We start from the raw sequence: 12,306 nt of genomic DNA on the forward strand, positions 1-12,306 counted from the left end.
AAAAGTGATTTAATCTGTGGTTATAATTTTACTTCATATTCTCATTATGATACACATGAAAAAAGCATGAAAACATCAATGCAAATGAAGAGTAAAATGCAGGCAGAATCTGGGGTGGAAGTGGAATTTTCAAGTGATTTAGACTTTTCTTTTTTGGCCAGGGTCTTGCTCTGTTGCCCAGGCTGGAGTGCAGTGGCTCAATCATGGCTCACTGCAGCCTCGACCTCCTGGGTTAAAGTAATCCCTCTGCCTCAGCCTTCCAACATTCAGATTTATAATAATTCATCCTGGTGTGAGAATATTGTAGCCTGTCTACAAATGTTAAGGATAACGTTTGGACCTGCCTCTCCTACCAAAGCCTGGACTAAAGGCAAAATGGCTGCACACACAAGAACAAAACAGCATCAGGAGAATTCACTAATGACTCAGGCTGCCTCTTCACAAATACCATGTCCAGCTGGCACCTCTTCAATATACTTTTAGCAAACAAAATAATGAATATCCAATTTAACAAAAACAAGAGGGAAATATTGTCTTCTAGGATATTCTTATGTGATTTTCCTCCTTCAGTAATGGAAAGGAGAGTTGGGAACTGAGCAGAACATGCTGAGGAGCACATGCTTTTATTTACAATATGCAAGTAGAGAAGAAGTTCTACAGGAAGCCTCACATGTACAAATGCATTATTCCTGATAACCCGAGCAACACAGCATAGGGAAGAATGTACCTGTGTCAGAGTCTCAATCAATTTACATAGAATATGGCCCCAGGGCAAAAGATGTGGCATTTAAAGGAAAGAAATAGCTACAAGTGAAAAGACAACCAGGTGTAAAGCAATGATATGAACACAATATGTAGAAAAAACTACATATGAATTGTGAAGCAACCATTTTCAAAGACAAACTCACATCCATTTAAGGTAATATGGAATAAAAATCCCACCGAAAATAAAATCAAATTATTACTGTATACAATAAATTCAAACATAATTCAGAATAAAAATATAGAATAATATAGCTAAAGATGCTAATTTCAGCAATAAGCAGATAATAGTTATTTGCACCCAAAAGGAAACCAGAAAATAATAGATGATATAACATATGCAAAGCAACCTAAAAAAACTACTTAACTGCAGATGAAAATGAGAACACATTTGAAAATAAAATGCTGTTACTACTTTCTTGAATTTAGAGCTTTCCTATGATATGGATATGTTTATACTGCTTTTATAATCATCATACATGTATAATTTCATACTATTTTTATTTATAATGTGAGCATTTTTCTGATTAATCTATAAACATATCCACCATTTATTAAAAATCTTCCCTATAATTGAATAACATGAGTAGTTTCTCTTTTTTAAATACCTACATTGAGCATACTTTTGTTTGTGAATATGTTTATAATTATGTACTTATAATGTATTTTATAAATACAATTAGTAAATCTAAAACAGGAACACATCAGTCAATTTGCACACATTACTAGCTTGATCTGCAGAACACGTTTTCAAAGGATGCGCCAAGAAAAAAACTGTATCACTTAGTTAAATGACCATTCAGTATTGCAATTATTTAAAAACTATACAATGAGAATGCTGTAATAAGTGTATGGTTCCACCACTCCAAACACCATGAATTTTTTTTAAAAGATATATTTTTAAGAAAAAATAAAAGGATTTTACATAACATAAATATTAATGAATTCATGAAAAACAAAAACCATATAGGACCAGAGCTCAGAGAAGAAAAATGGGAGGCACTTACTGTTTAAACCCTAACCCAAATGGTCAGTAAAAAGACAGGTACCAGCTACTACAAAAAAATACCAAAATATAAAGACCAATGATACTATGAAGAAACTGCATTACCTAATGTGCAAAATAACCAGCTAGCATCACGATGACAAGATCAAATTCACACATAAAAATATTAACCTTAGGCAGGGCACAGTGGCTCACACCTGTAATCATAGCACTTTGGGAGGCTGAGTCGGGTGGATCATGAGGTCAGGAGTTCAAGATAAGCCTGGCCAGCATGGTGAAACCCCATGTCTCCTAAAAAAAATAAAAAAATTAGCCAGGCATGGTGGTGCGTGCCTATAATCCCAGTTACTCAGGAGGCTGAGGCAGGAGAATTGCTTGAACCTAGGAGGCAGAGGTTGCAGTGAGCCAAGATCGCGCCACTGTACTCCAGCCTGGGCAACAGAGCAAGACTCCATCTCAAAAAAAAAAAGAAAAAAATGTATATGTTATCACTTTGGTCTCATTTGAGTATGAATGATCAGACAGGGAAAATAAACGTACCAAGAAAAATAAACAAGGGTCTTATAATAAAAGCAACACAGAATGGCCAAAGCTATCCTGAGCAAAAAGAGGAAAAAAGCTGGAGCCATCACATTACTAGACTTCAAAATATACTACAAAGTTATAGTTACCAAAACAACCTGGTATTGGCATAAAAACAGACACATGGGCCAATAGAACAGAATGGAGAACCTAGAAATAGATTCATGTATTTACAGCCAACTGATTTTTGACAAAAGGTGCCAAGAACATACACTGGGGAAAGGAGAGTTTCTTCAATAAATGTCCTGGAACAGTAATCAGCAGCAGGGGCTGGTACCATAGGGACACTTAAAGTTGAATTTATCAATTGCTGGAAGCTCGTGTGAACTAACTTGACAAATAAAAACAATGTTGAGCCCCAGTCTTAGGAAATCCTCCCTATACTCATGATTCTTACCTTCAGGAGTCTCAACAGCTTCTCACTGTGGAAAGTAGAGAGAAATTCCCTTTTGCTTTGGGAGAGAGAGGAGAAAATAAACATTTGAAATATGCCCAGAGCTCTCTGTTCACCTTAACCTGATCTCAATAGAAACTATTTAATGATCGCCATTCTAACTGGTGTGAGATGATATCTCATTGTGGTTTTGATTTGCATTTCTCTGATGGCCAGTGATAATGAGCATTTTTTCATGTGTCTGTTGGCTGCATAAATACCTTCTTTTGAGAAGTGTCTGTTCATATCCTTTGCCCACTTTTTGATGGGGTTTTTTTTCTTGTAAATTTGTTTGAGTTCTTTGTAGATTCTGGATATTATCCCTTTGTCAGATGAGTAGATTGCAAAAATTTTCTCCCATTCTGTAGGTTGCCTGTACACTCTGATGGTAGTTTCTTTTGCTGTGCAGAAGCTCTTTAGTTTAATTAGATCCCATTTGTCAATTTTGGCTTTTGTTGCCATTGCTTTGTTGTTTTAGACATGAAGTCCTTATCCATGCCTATGTCCTGAATGGTATTGCCTAGGTTTTCTTCTAGGGTTTTTATGGTTTTAGGTCTAACATTTAAGTCTTTAATCCATCTTGAATTAATTTTTGTATAAGATGTAAGGAAGGTCTCCAGTTTCAGCTTTCTACATATGGCTAGCCAGTTTTCCCAGCACCATTTGTTAAATAGGGAATCCTTTCCCCATTTCTTGTTTTGTCAGGTTTGTCAAAGATCACATAGTTGAAGATGTGTGGTATTATTTCTGAGGGCTCTGTTCTGTTCCATTGATCTATCTCTCTGTTTTGGTACCAGTGCCATGCTGTTTTGGTTACTGTAGCCTTGTAGTATAGTTTGAAGTCAGGTAGCGTGATGCCTCCAGCTTTGTTCTTTTGGCTTAGGATTGACTTGGCAATGCAGGCTCTTTTTTGGTTCCATATGAACTTTAAAGTAGTTTTTTCCAATTCTGTGAAGAAAGTCATTGGTAGCTTGATGGGGATGGCATTGAATCTATAAATTACCTTGGGCAGTATGGCCATTTTCACGATATTTCTTCCTCCTATCCATGAGCATGGAATGTTCTTCCATTTGTTTGTATCCTCCTTTATTTCATTGAGCAAACAGGTGCTGGAGAGGAAGTGGAGAAATAGGAACATTTTTACACTGTTGGTGGGACTGTAAACTGGTTCAACCATTGTGGAAAACAGTGTGGTGATTCCTCAGGGATCTAGAACTAGAAATACCATTTGACCCAGCCATCCCATTACTGGGTATATACCCAAAGGATTATAAATCATGCTGCTATAAAGACACATGCACATGTATGTTTATTGCAGCACTATTCACAATAGCAAAGACCTGGAACCAACCCAAATGTCCAGCAATGATAAAGTGGATTAAGAAAATGTGGCAAAGATGGCCGAATAGGAACAGCTCTGGTCTACAGCTCCCAGCGTGAGCGACGCAGAAGACGGGTGATTTCTGCATTTCCATCTGAGGTACCGGGTTCGTCTCACTAGGGAGTGCCAGACAGTGGGCACAGGTCAGTGGGTGCGAGCACCATGCGCGAGCCAAAGCAGGGCGAGGCATTGCCTCACTGGGGAAGCACAAGGGGTCAGGGAGTTCCCTTTCCTAGTCAAAGAAAGGAGTGACGGACGGCACCTGGAAAATTGGGTCACTCCCACCCAAATACCGCGCTTTTCCGACGGGCTTAAAAAACGGCATACCACGAGATTATATCCTGCACCTGGCTCGGAGGGTCTTACGCCCACAGAGTCTCACTGATTGCTAGCACAGCAGTCTGAGATCAAACTGCAAGGTGGCAGCGAGGCTGGGGGAGGGGTGCCCGCCATTGCCCAGGCTTGCTTAGGTAAACAAAGCAGCCACGAAGCTCAAACTGGGTGGAGCCCACCACAGCTCAAGGAGGCCTGCCTGACTCTGTAGGCTCCACCTCTGAGGGCAGGGCACAGACAAACAAAAAGACAGCAGTAACCTCTGAAGACTTAAATGTCCCTGTCTGACAGCTTTGAAGAGAGCAGTGGTTCTCCCAGTACGCAGCTGGAGATCTGAGAAGGGGCAGACTGCCTCCTCAAGTGGCTGCCTGACCCCTGACCCCCGAGCAGCCTAACTGGGAGGCACCCCCCAGCAGGGGCACACTGACACCTCACACGGCAGGGTACTCCAACAGACCTGCAGCTGAGGGTCCTGTCTGTTAGAAGGAAAACTAACAAACAGAAAGGACATCCACACCAAAAACCCATCTGTACATCACCATCATCAAAGACCAAAAGTAGATAAAACCACAAAGATGGGGAAAAAACAACAGAAAAACTGGAAACTCTAAAAAGCAGAGTGCCTCTCCTCCTCCAAAGGAACGCAGTTCCTCACCAGCAACGGAACAAAGCTGGATGGAGAATGACCTTGACGAGCTGAGAGAAGGCGTCAGACGATCAAATTACTCTGAGCTACAGGAGGACATTCAAACCAAAGGCAAAGAAGTTGAAAACTTTGAAAAAAATTTAGAAGAATGTACAACTAGAATAAGCAATACAGAGAAGTGCTTAAAGGAGCTGATGGAGCTGAAAACCAAGGCTCGAGAACTACGTGAAGAATGCAGAAGCCTCAGGAGCCGATGCGATCAACTGGAAGAAAGGGTATCAGTGATGGAAGATGAAATGAATGAAATGAAGGAAGAAGGGAAGTTTAGAGAAAAAAGAATAAAAAGAAATGAGCAAAGCCTCCAAGAAATATGGGACTATGTGAAAAGACCAAATCTATGTCTGATTGGTGTACCTGAAAGTGATGGGGAGAATGGAACCAAGTTGGAAAACACTCTGCAGGTTATTATCCAGGAGAACTTCCCCAATCTAGCAAGGCAGGCCAACATTCAGATTTAGGAAATATAGAGAATGCCACAAAGATACTCCTCGAGAAGAGCAACTCCAAGACACCTAATTGTCAGATTCACCAAAGTTGAAATGAAGGAAAAAATGTTAAGGGCAGCCAGAGAGAAAGGTCCAGTTACCCTCAAAGGGAAGCCCATCAGACTAACAGCAGATCTCTCGGCAGAAACCCTACAAACCAGAAGAGAGTGGGGGCCAATATTCAACATTCTTAAAGAAAAGAATTTTCAACCCAGAATTTCATATCCAGCCAAACTAAGCTTCATAAGTGAAGGAGAAATAAAATACTTTACAGACAAGCAAATGCTGAGAGATTTTGTCACCACCAGGCCTGACCTAAAAGAGCTCCTGAAGGAAGCACTAAAGATGGAAAGGAACAACCGGTACCAGGTGCTGCAAAATCATGCCAAAATGTAAAGACCATCGAGACTAGGAAGAAACTGCATCAACTAATGAGCAAAATAACCAGCTGACACCATAATGACAGGATCAAATTCACACATAAAAATATTAACTTTAAATGTAAATGGACTAAATGTTCCAATTAAAAGACACAGACTGGCAAATTGGATAAAGAGTCAAGACCCATCAGTGTGCTGTATTCAGGAAACCCATCTCATGTGCAGAGACACACATAGGCTCAAAATAAAAGGATGGAGGAAGATCTACCAAGCAAATGGAAAACAAAAAAAGGCAGGGGTTGCAATCCTAGTCTCTGATAAAACAGACTTTAAACCAACAAAGATCAAAAGAGACAAAGAAGGCCATTACATAATGGTAAAGGGATCAATTCAACAAGAAGAGCTAACTATCCTAAATATATATGCACCCAATACAGGAGCACCCAGATTCATAAAGCAAGTCCTGAGTGACCTACAAAGAGACTTAGACTCCCACACATTAATAATGGGAGACTTTAACACCCCATTGTCAACATTAGACAGATCAACGAGACAGAAAGTCAACAAGGATACCCAGGAATTGAACTCAGCTCTGCACCAAGCAGACCTAATAGACATCTACAGAACTCTCCACCCCAAATCAACAGAATATACATTTTTTTCAGCACCACACTACACCTATTCCAAAATTGACCACTTACTAGGAAGTAAAGTTCTCCTCAGCAAATGTAAAAGCACAGAAATTATAACAAACTATCTCTCAGACCACAGTGCAATCAAACTAGAACTAAGGATTAAGAATCTCACTCAAAACCACACAACTACATGGAAACTGAACAACCTGCTCCTGAATGACTACTGGGTACATAACGAAATGAAGGCAGAAATAAAGATGTTCTTTGAAACCAACGAGAACAAAGACACAACATACCAGAATCTCTGGGATGCATTCAAAGCAGTGTGTAGAGGGAAATTTATAGCACTAAATGCCCACAAGAGAAAGCAGGAAAGATTCAAAATTGACACCCTAACATCGCAATTAGAAGAACTAGAGAAGCAAGAGCAAACACATTCAAAAGCTAGCAGAAGGCAAGAAATAACTAAAATCAGAGCAGAACTGAAGGAAATAGAGACACAAAAAACCCTTCAAAAAATTAATGAATTGAGGAGCTGGTTTTTTGAAAGGATCAACAAAATAGACCGCTAGCAAGACTAATAAAGAAAAAAAGAGAGAAGAATCAAATAGAAGCAATAAAAAAGATAAAGGGGATATCACCACCAATCCCACAGCAATACAAACTACCATCAGAGAATACTACAAACACCTCTATGCAAATAAACTAGAAAATCTAGAAGAAATGGATACATTCCTCGACACATACACCCTCCCAAGACTAAACCAGGAAGAAGTTGAATCTCTGAATAGACCAATAACAGGATCTGAAATTGTGGCAATAATCAATAGCTTACCAACCAGAAAGAGTCCAGGACCAGATGGATTCACAGCCGAATTCTACCAGAGGTACAAGGAGGAACTGGTACCATTCCTTCTGAAACTATTCCAATCAATAGAAAAAGAGGGAATCCTCCCTAACTCATTTTATGAGGCCAGCATCATTCTGATACCAAAGCCGAGCAGAGACACAACCAAAAAAGAGAATTTTAGACCAATATCCTTGATGAACATTGATGCAAAAATCCTCAATAAAATACCGGCAAAACGAATCCAGCAGCACATCAAAAAGCTTATCCACCATGATCGAGTGGGCTTCATCTCTGGGATGCAAGGCTTGTTCAATATATGCAAATCAATAAATGTAATCCAGCATATAAACAGAGCCAAAGATAAAAACCACATGATTATCTCAATAGATGCAGAAAAGGCCTTTGACAAAATTCAACAACCCTTCATGCTAAAAACTCTCAATAAATTAGGTATTGATGGGACATATCTCAAAATAATAGGAGCTATCTATGACAAACCCACAGCCAATATCATACTGAATGGGCAAAAACTGGAAGCATTCCCTTTGAAAACTGGCACAAGACAGGGATGCCCTCTCTCACCACTCCTATTCAACATAGTGTTGGAAGTTCTGGCCAGGGCAATTAGGCAGGAGAAGGAAATAAAGGGTATTCAATTAGGAAAAGAAGAAGTCAAATTTTCCCTGTTTGCAGATGACATGATTGTATATCTAGAAAACCCCATTGTCTCAGCCCAAAATCTCCTTAAGCTGATAAGCAACTTCAGCAAAGTCTCAGGATACAAAATCAACGTACAAAAATCACAAGCATTCTTATACACCAACAACAGACAAACAGAGAGCCAAATCATGAGTGAACTCCCATTCACAATTGCTTCAAAGAGAATAAAATACCTAGGAATCCAACTTACAAGGGATGTGAAGGACCTCTTCAAGGAGAACTACAAACCACTGCTCAAGGAAATAAAAGAGGATACAAACAAATGGAAGAACATTCCATGCTCATGGGTAGGAAGAATCAATATCGTGAAAATGGCCATACTGCCCAAGGTAATTTATAGATTCAATGCCATCCCCATCAAGCTACCAATGCCTTTCTTCACAGAATTGGAAAAAACTACTTTAAAGTTCATATGGAACCAAAAAAGAGCCCACATCACCAAGTCAATCCTAAGCCAAAAGAACAAAGCTGGAGGCATCACACTACCTGAATTCAAACAATACTACAAGGCTACAGTAACCAAAACAGCATGGTACTGGTACCAAAACAGAGATATAGATCAATGGAACAGAACAGAGACCTCAGAAATAACGCCACATATCTACAACTATCTGTTCTTTGACAAACCTGAGAAAAACAAGCAATGGGGAAAGGATTCCCTATTTAATAAATGGTGCTGGGAAAATTGGCTAGCCATATGTAGAAAGCTGAAACTGGATCCCTTCCTTACACCTTATACAAAAATCAATTCAAGATGGATTAAAGACTTAAACATTAGACCTAAAACCATAAAAACCCTAGAAGAAAACCTAGGCATTACCATTCAGGTCATAGGCATGGGCAAGGACTTCATGTCTAAAACACCAAAAGCAATGGCAACAAAAGCCAAAATTGACAAATGGGATCTAATTAAACTAAAGAGCTTCTGCACAGCAAAAGAAACTACCATCACAGTGAACAGGCAACCTACAAAATGGAAGAAAATTTTCGCAACCTACTCATCTGACAAAGGGCTAATATCCAGAATCTACAATGAACTCAAACAAATTTACAAGAAAAAAACAAACAACCCCATCAAAAAGTGGGCGAAGGACATGAACAGACACTTCTCAAAAGAAGACATTTATGCAGCCAGAAAACACATGAAAAAATGCTCATCATCACTGGCCATCAGAGAAATGCAAATCAAAACCACAATGAGATACCATCTCACACCAGTTAGAATGGCACTCATTAAAAAGTCAGGAAACAACAGGTGCTGGAGAGGATGTGGAGAAACAGGAACACTTTTACACTGTTGGTGGGACTGTAAACTAGTTCAACCATTGTGGAAGTCAGTGTGGCGATTCCTCAGGGATCTAGAACTAGAAATACCATTTGACCCAGCCATCCCATTACTGGGTATATACCCAAAGGACTATAAATCATGCTGCTATAAAGACACATGCACACATATGTTTACTGCGGCATTATTCACAATAGCAAAGACTTGGAACCAACCCAAATGTCCAACAATGATAGACTGGATTAAGAAAATGTGGCACATATACACCATGGAATACTGTGCAGCCATAAAAAATGATGAGTTCATGTCCTTTGTAGGGACATGGATGAAATTGGAAATCATCATTCTCAGTAAACTATCGCAAGAACAAAAAACCAAACACCGCATAATCTCACTCATAGGTGGGAATTGAACAATGAGATCACATGGACACAGGAAGGGGAACATCACACTCTGGGGACTGTTGTGGGGTTGGGGGGAGGGGGGAGGGATAGCATTGGGAGATATACCTAATGCTAGATGACAAGTTAGTGGGTGCAGCACACCAGCATGGCACATGTATACATATGTATCTAACCTGCACAATGTGCACATGTACCCTAAAACTTAAAGTATAATAAAAGAAAAAAAAACTTAAAAAAAAAACACACACACACAAAAAAAACACACACACAAAAGAAAATGTGGCACATATACACCATGGAATACTCTGCAGCCTTAAATGATGAGTTCTTGTCCTTTGTAGGGACATGGATGAAGCTGGAAACCATCATTCTTAGCAAACTTTTGCAAAACAAAAAACCAAACATCGCATGTTCTCACTTATAGGTGGGAATTGAACAATAAGAACACCTGGACACAGGAAGGGGGGACATCACACACCAGGGCCTGTTGTGGGGTGGGGGGAGGAGGGAGGGATAGCATTAGGAGATATACCTAATGTAAATGACGAGTTAATGGGTGCAGCACACCAACATGGCACATGTATACATATGTAACAAACCTGCACGTTGTGCACATGTACCCTAGAACTTAAAGTATAATTTAAAAAAATAAACTATTTAACAGAGGCTGCCATATTACTGGGGTTTTACCACAGGCTAACCAATATGCTAGAAGGAAAATACCCAACTCCAGGTCCTTCTAACCTGTGTCACCTATGTGGGGGTGGGCAGGGGATGTTAAGAAGCTCTTTGAAGGTTGCGGTCCAAGAACACATGCTGGCAAATAGATTCAGACCAATTTGTAGGACTATAGAATGATTTCTCTCCCTTCCACACTGACAAACACATTAAAATATCTCATGTATGATAACAGAGGATGCACATGGAAGGATGACAAGCCTCAAATCCTGTTCAACAATGAATCTGTAGAAAAGCCAAAGATAACAGAGGACACAAAAATAAGAACACTAGAGCAAATTATGGCCTCTGACATCAGAGGTAAAACTAGCGATAAACATAGCCTAACACATAAACATAAACTTCACACTAAACGCCTGTTTTTCTTTACCTAACACATCATGTAAATTATGGTAAGAATTGTATCCCCACAGACTCATATATTGAAGTCATACCCCCGACTATCTCAGAATGTACCGTTATTTGGAAATAGGACCATTGCAGATGTAATTAGTTAATTGAAGATGAGAACATACTCTAGTAGAAAGTGTCCCTAATCCAATATGATTGAAGAAAAAGTTAAGTAGTTACAATATATTTTAATGAGTCATATACTATTGAAACAGAGAAAACAGTCCAGCACGCACCGAACTCAATTTTGATGTATACAGAGTTGACGATCATTTTAAACTTGATGAAACTCTAGCCAGGGTCTTCTGAGCCTTCTCAATTCAGCCTTAACTTTGGTCTATAAAAACTTGAAAAAGACAGAAACATAGTTGGTAACAGTTCAAGTCTACATCTCTAGAACGAACGACCCAGTCTCCCTTAAAGTGAACTGTCTGAGAAAACTTAAACCTGCCTGTCTTCATGGTTCCTATAACAAAAATACCATGGCCTTACACAACACTTATTTCTCACATTTCCGCAGATTGGAAAGTCCACAATAAAGGTGCCAGCCAGTTTGGTCTGTAGGGACCCATTTTCTGATTTATAGAGCATGGTCTTCTTGCTGTGCCCTCACATGGCAGAAGAGGCAAGAAAGCTCTCTGGAGTCTCTTTTATGAGGTCACTAAGGCCATTCTTGAGTTCATCACTCATGATCTAATCAACCCCCAAAGACTTCCTCTCCCAATATCATCACATTGGGGTTTATGATTTCAACATATAACTTATGTAAGTACACAGACAATCTATAGCATGCTTGTCCCAGCCAAGACTTGAAGATAGGCCTGCTGTCTCCTGACCTCTGTGGGAGGGTAGAAGCCCAACATCAGCAAGTATCAGTTAACAAAGCAAATGGGTTTCACAGGACCCAACTCCCCCTTCTCACGATTTGTAATTTCTCACATCCCTGACCCTACTGAGCCCCCACTAACTCCCATTTCTCTTTCCTCAAACTCCCTTTAACATTTTCCTCAACCTGGATACATCAAAGTTAAGTTCATGCTGAACTCTTGCCTGTTTCAATAGTATATGACTAGTTAAAGCACGTTCTTACCTCTTTAACCAGTTTCCCATTTTGTTTGTCTTGAGAGTTATCTGGCACTGGAACTCAAATCCAGATTGGAACCCTTATCTGGCCCTTGGACAAGACAGTCAATCCTTTCTGCATGCGTAGAAACCT

General features: G+C 39.7%; 1 long non-coding RNA gene across 6 annotated transcripts in view; it reads right to left on the reverse strand.

Moving 5' to 3' along the window:
• The window catches only part of LOC134807922 (uncharacterized), a 49,867-nt gene extending 37,849 nt beyond the window's left edge, over positions 1 to 12,018 (reverse strand). For 2 of the 6 annotated variants that reach the window (XR_010149556.1, XR_010149555.1), the window contains exons 1-2: positions 11,601 to 12,018; positions 11,327 to 11,436 (exon numbers count right to left, since the gene is read on the reverse strand). This is a non-coding gene — a long non-coding RNA (uncharacterized LOC134807922). Of the gene's footprint in view, positions 1 to 3,786; positions 3,893 to 11,326; positions 11,437 to 11,582 lie in introns of all 6 variants that reach the window. The other 4 variants (XR_010149564.1, XR_010149561.1, XR_010149557.1 and 1 more) reach the window with 4 other exon arrangements.
• Positions 12,019 to 12,306: the final 288 nt, after the last annotated feature.

This window comes from Pan troglodytes, chromosome 1 (genome assembly GCF_028858775.2).
Source record: "Pan troglodytes isolate AG18354 chromosome 1, NHGRI_mPanTro3-v2.0_pri, whole genome shotgun sequence".
In the NCBI taxonomy this organism is placed as follows: domain Eukaryota; kingdom Metazoa; phylum Chordata; class Mammalia; order Primates; family Hominidae; genus Pan; species Pan troglodytes.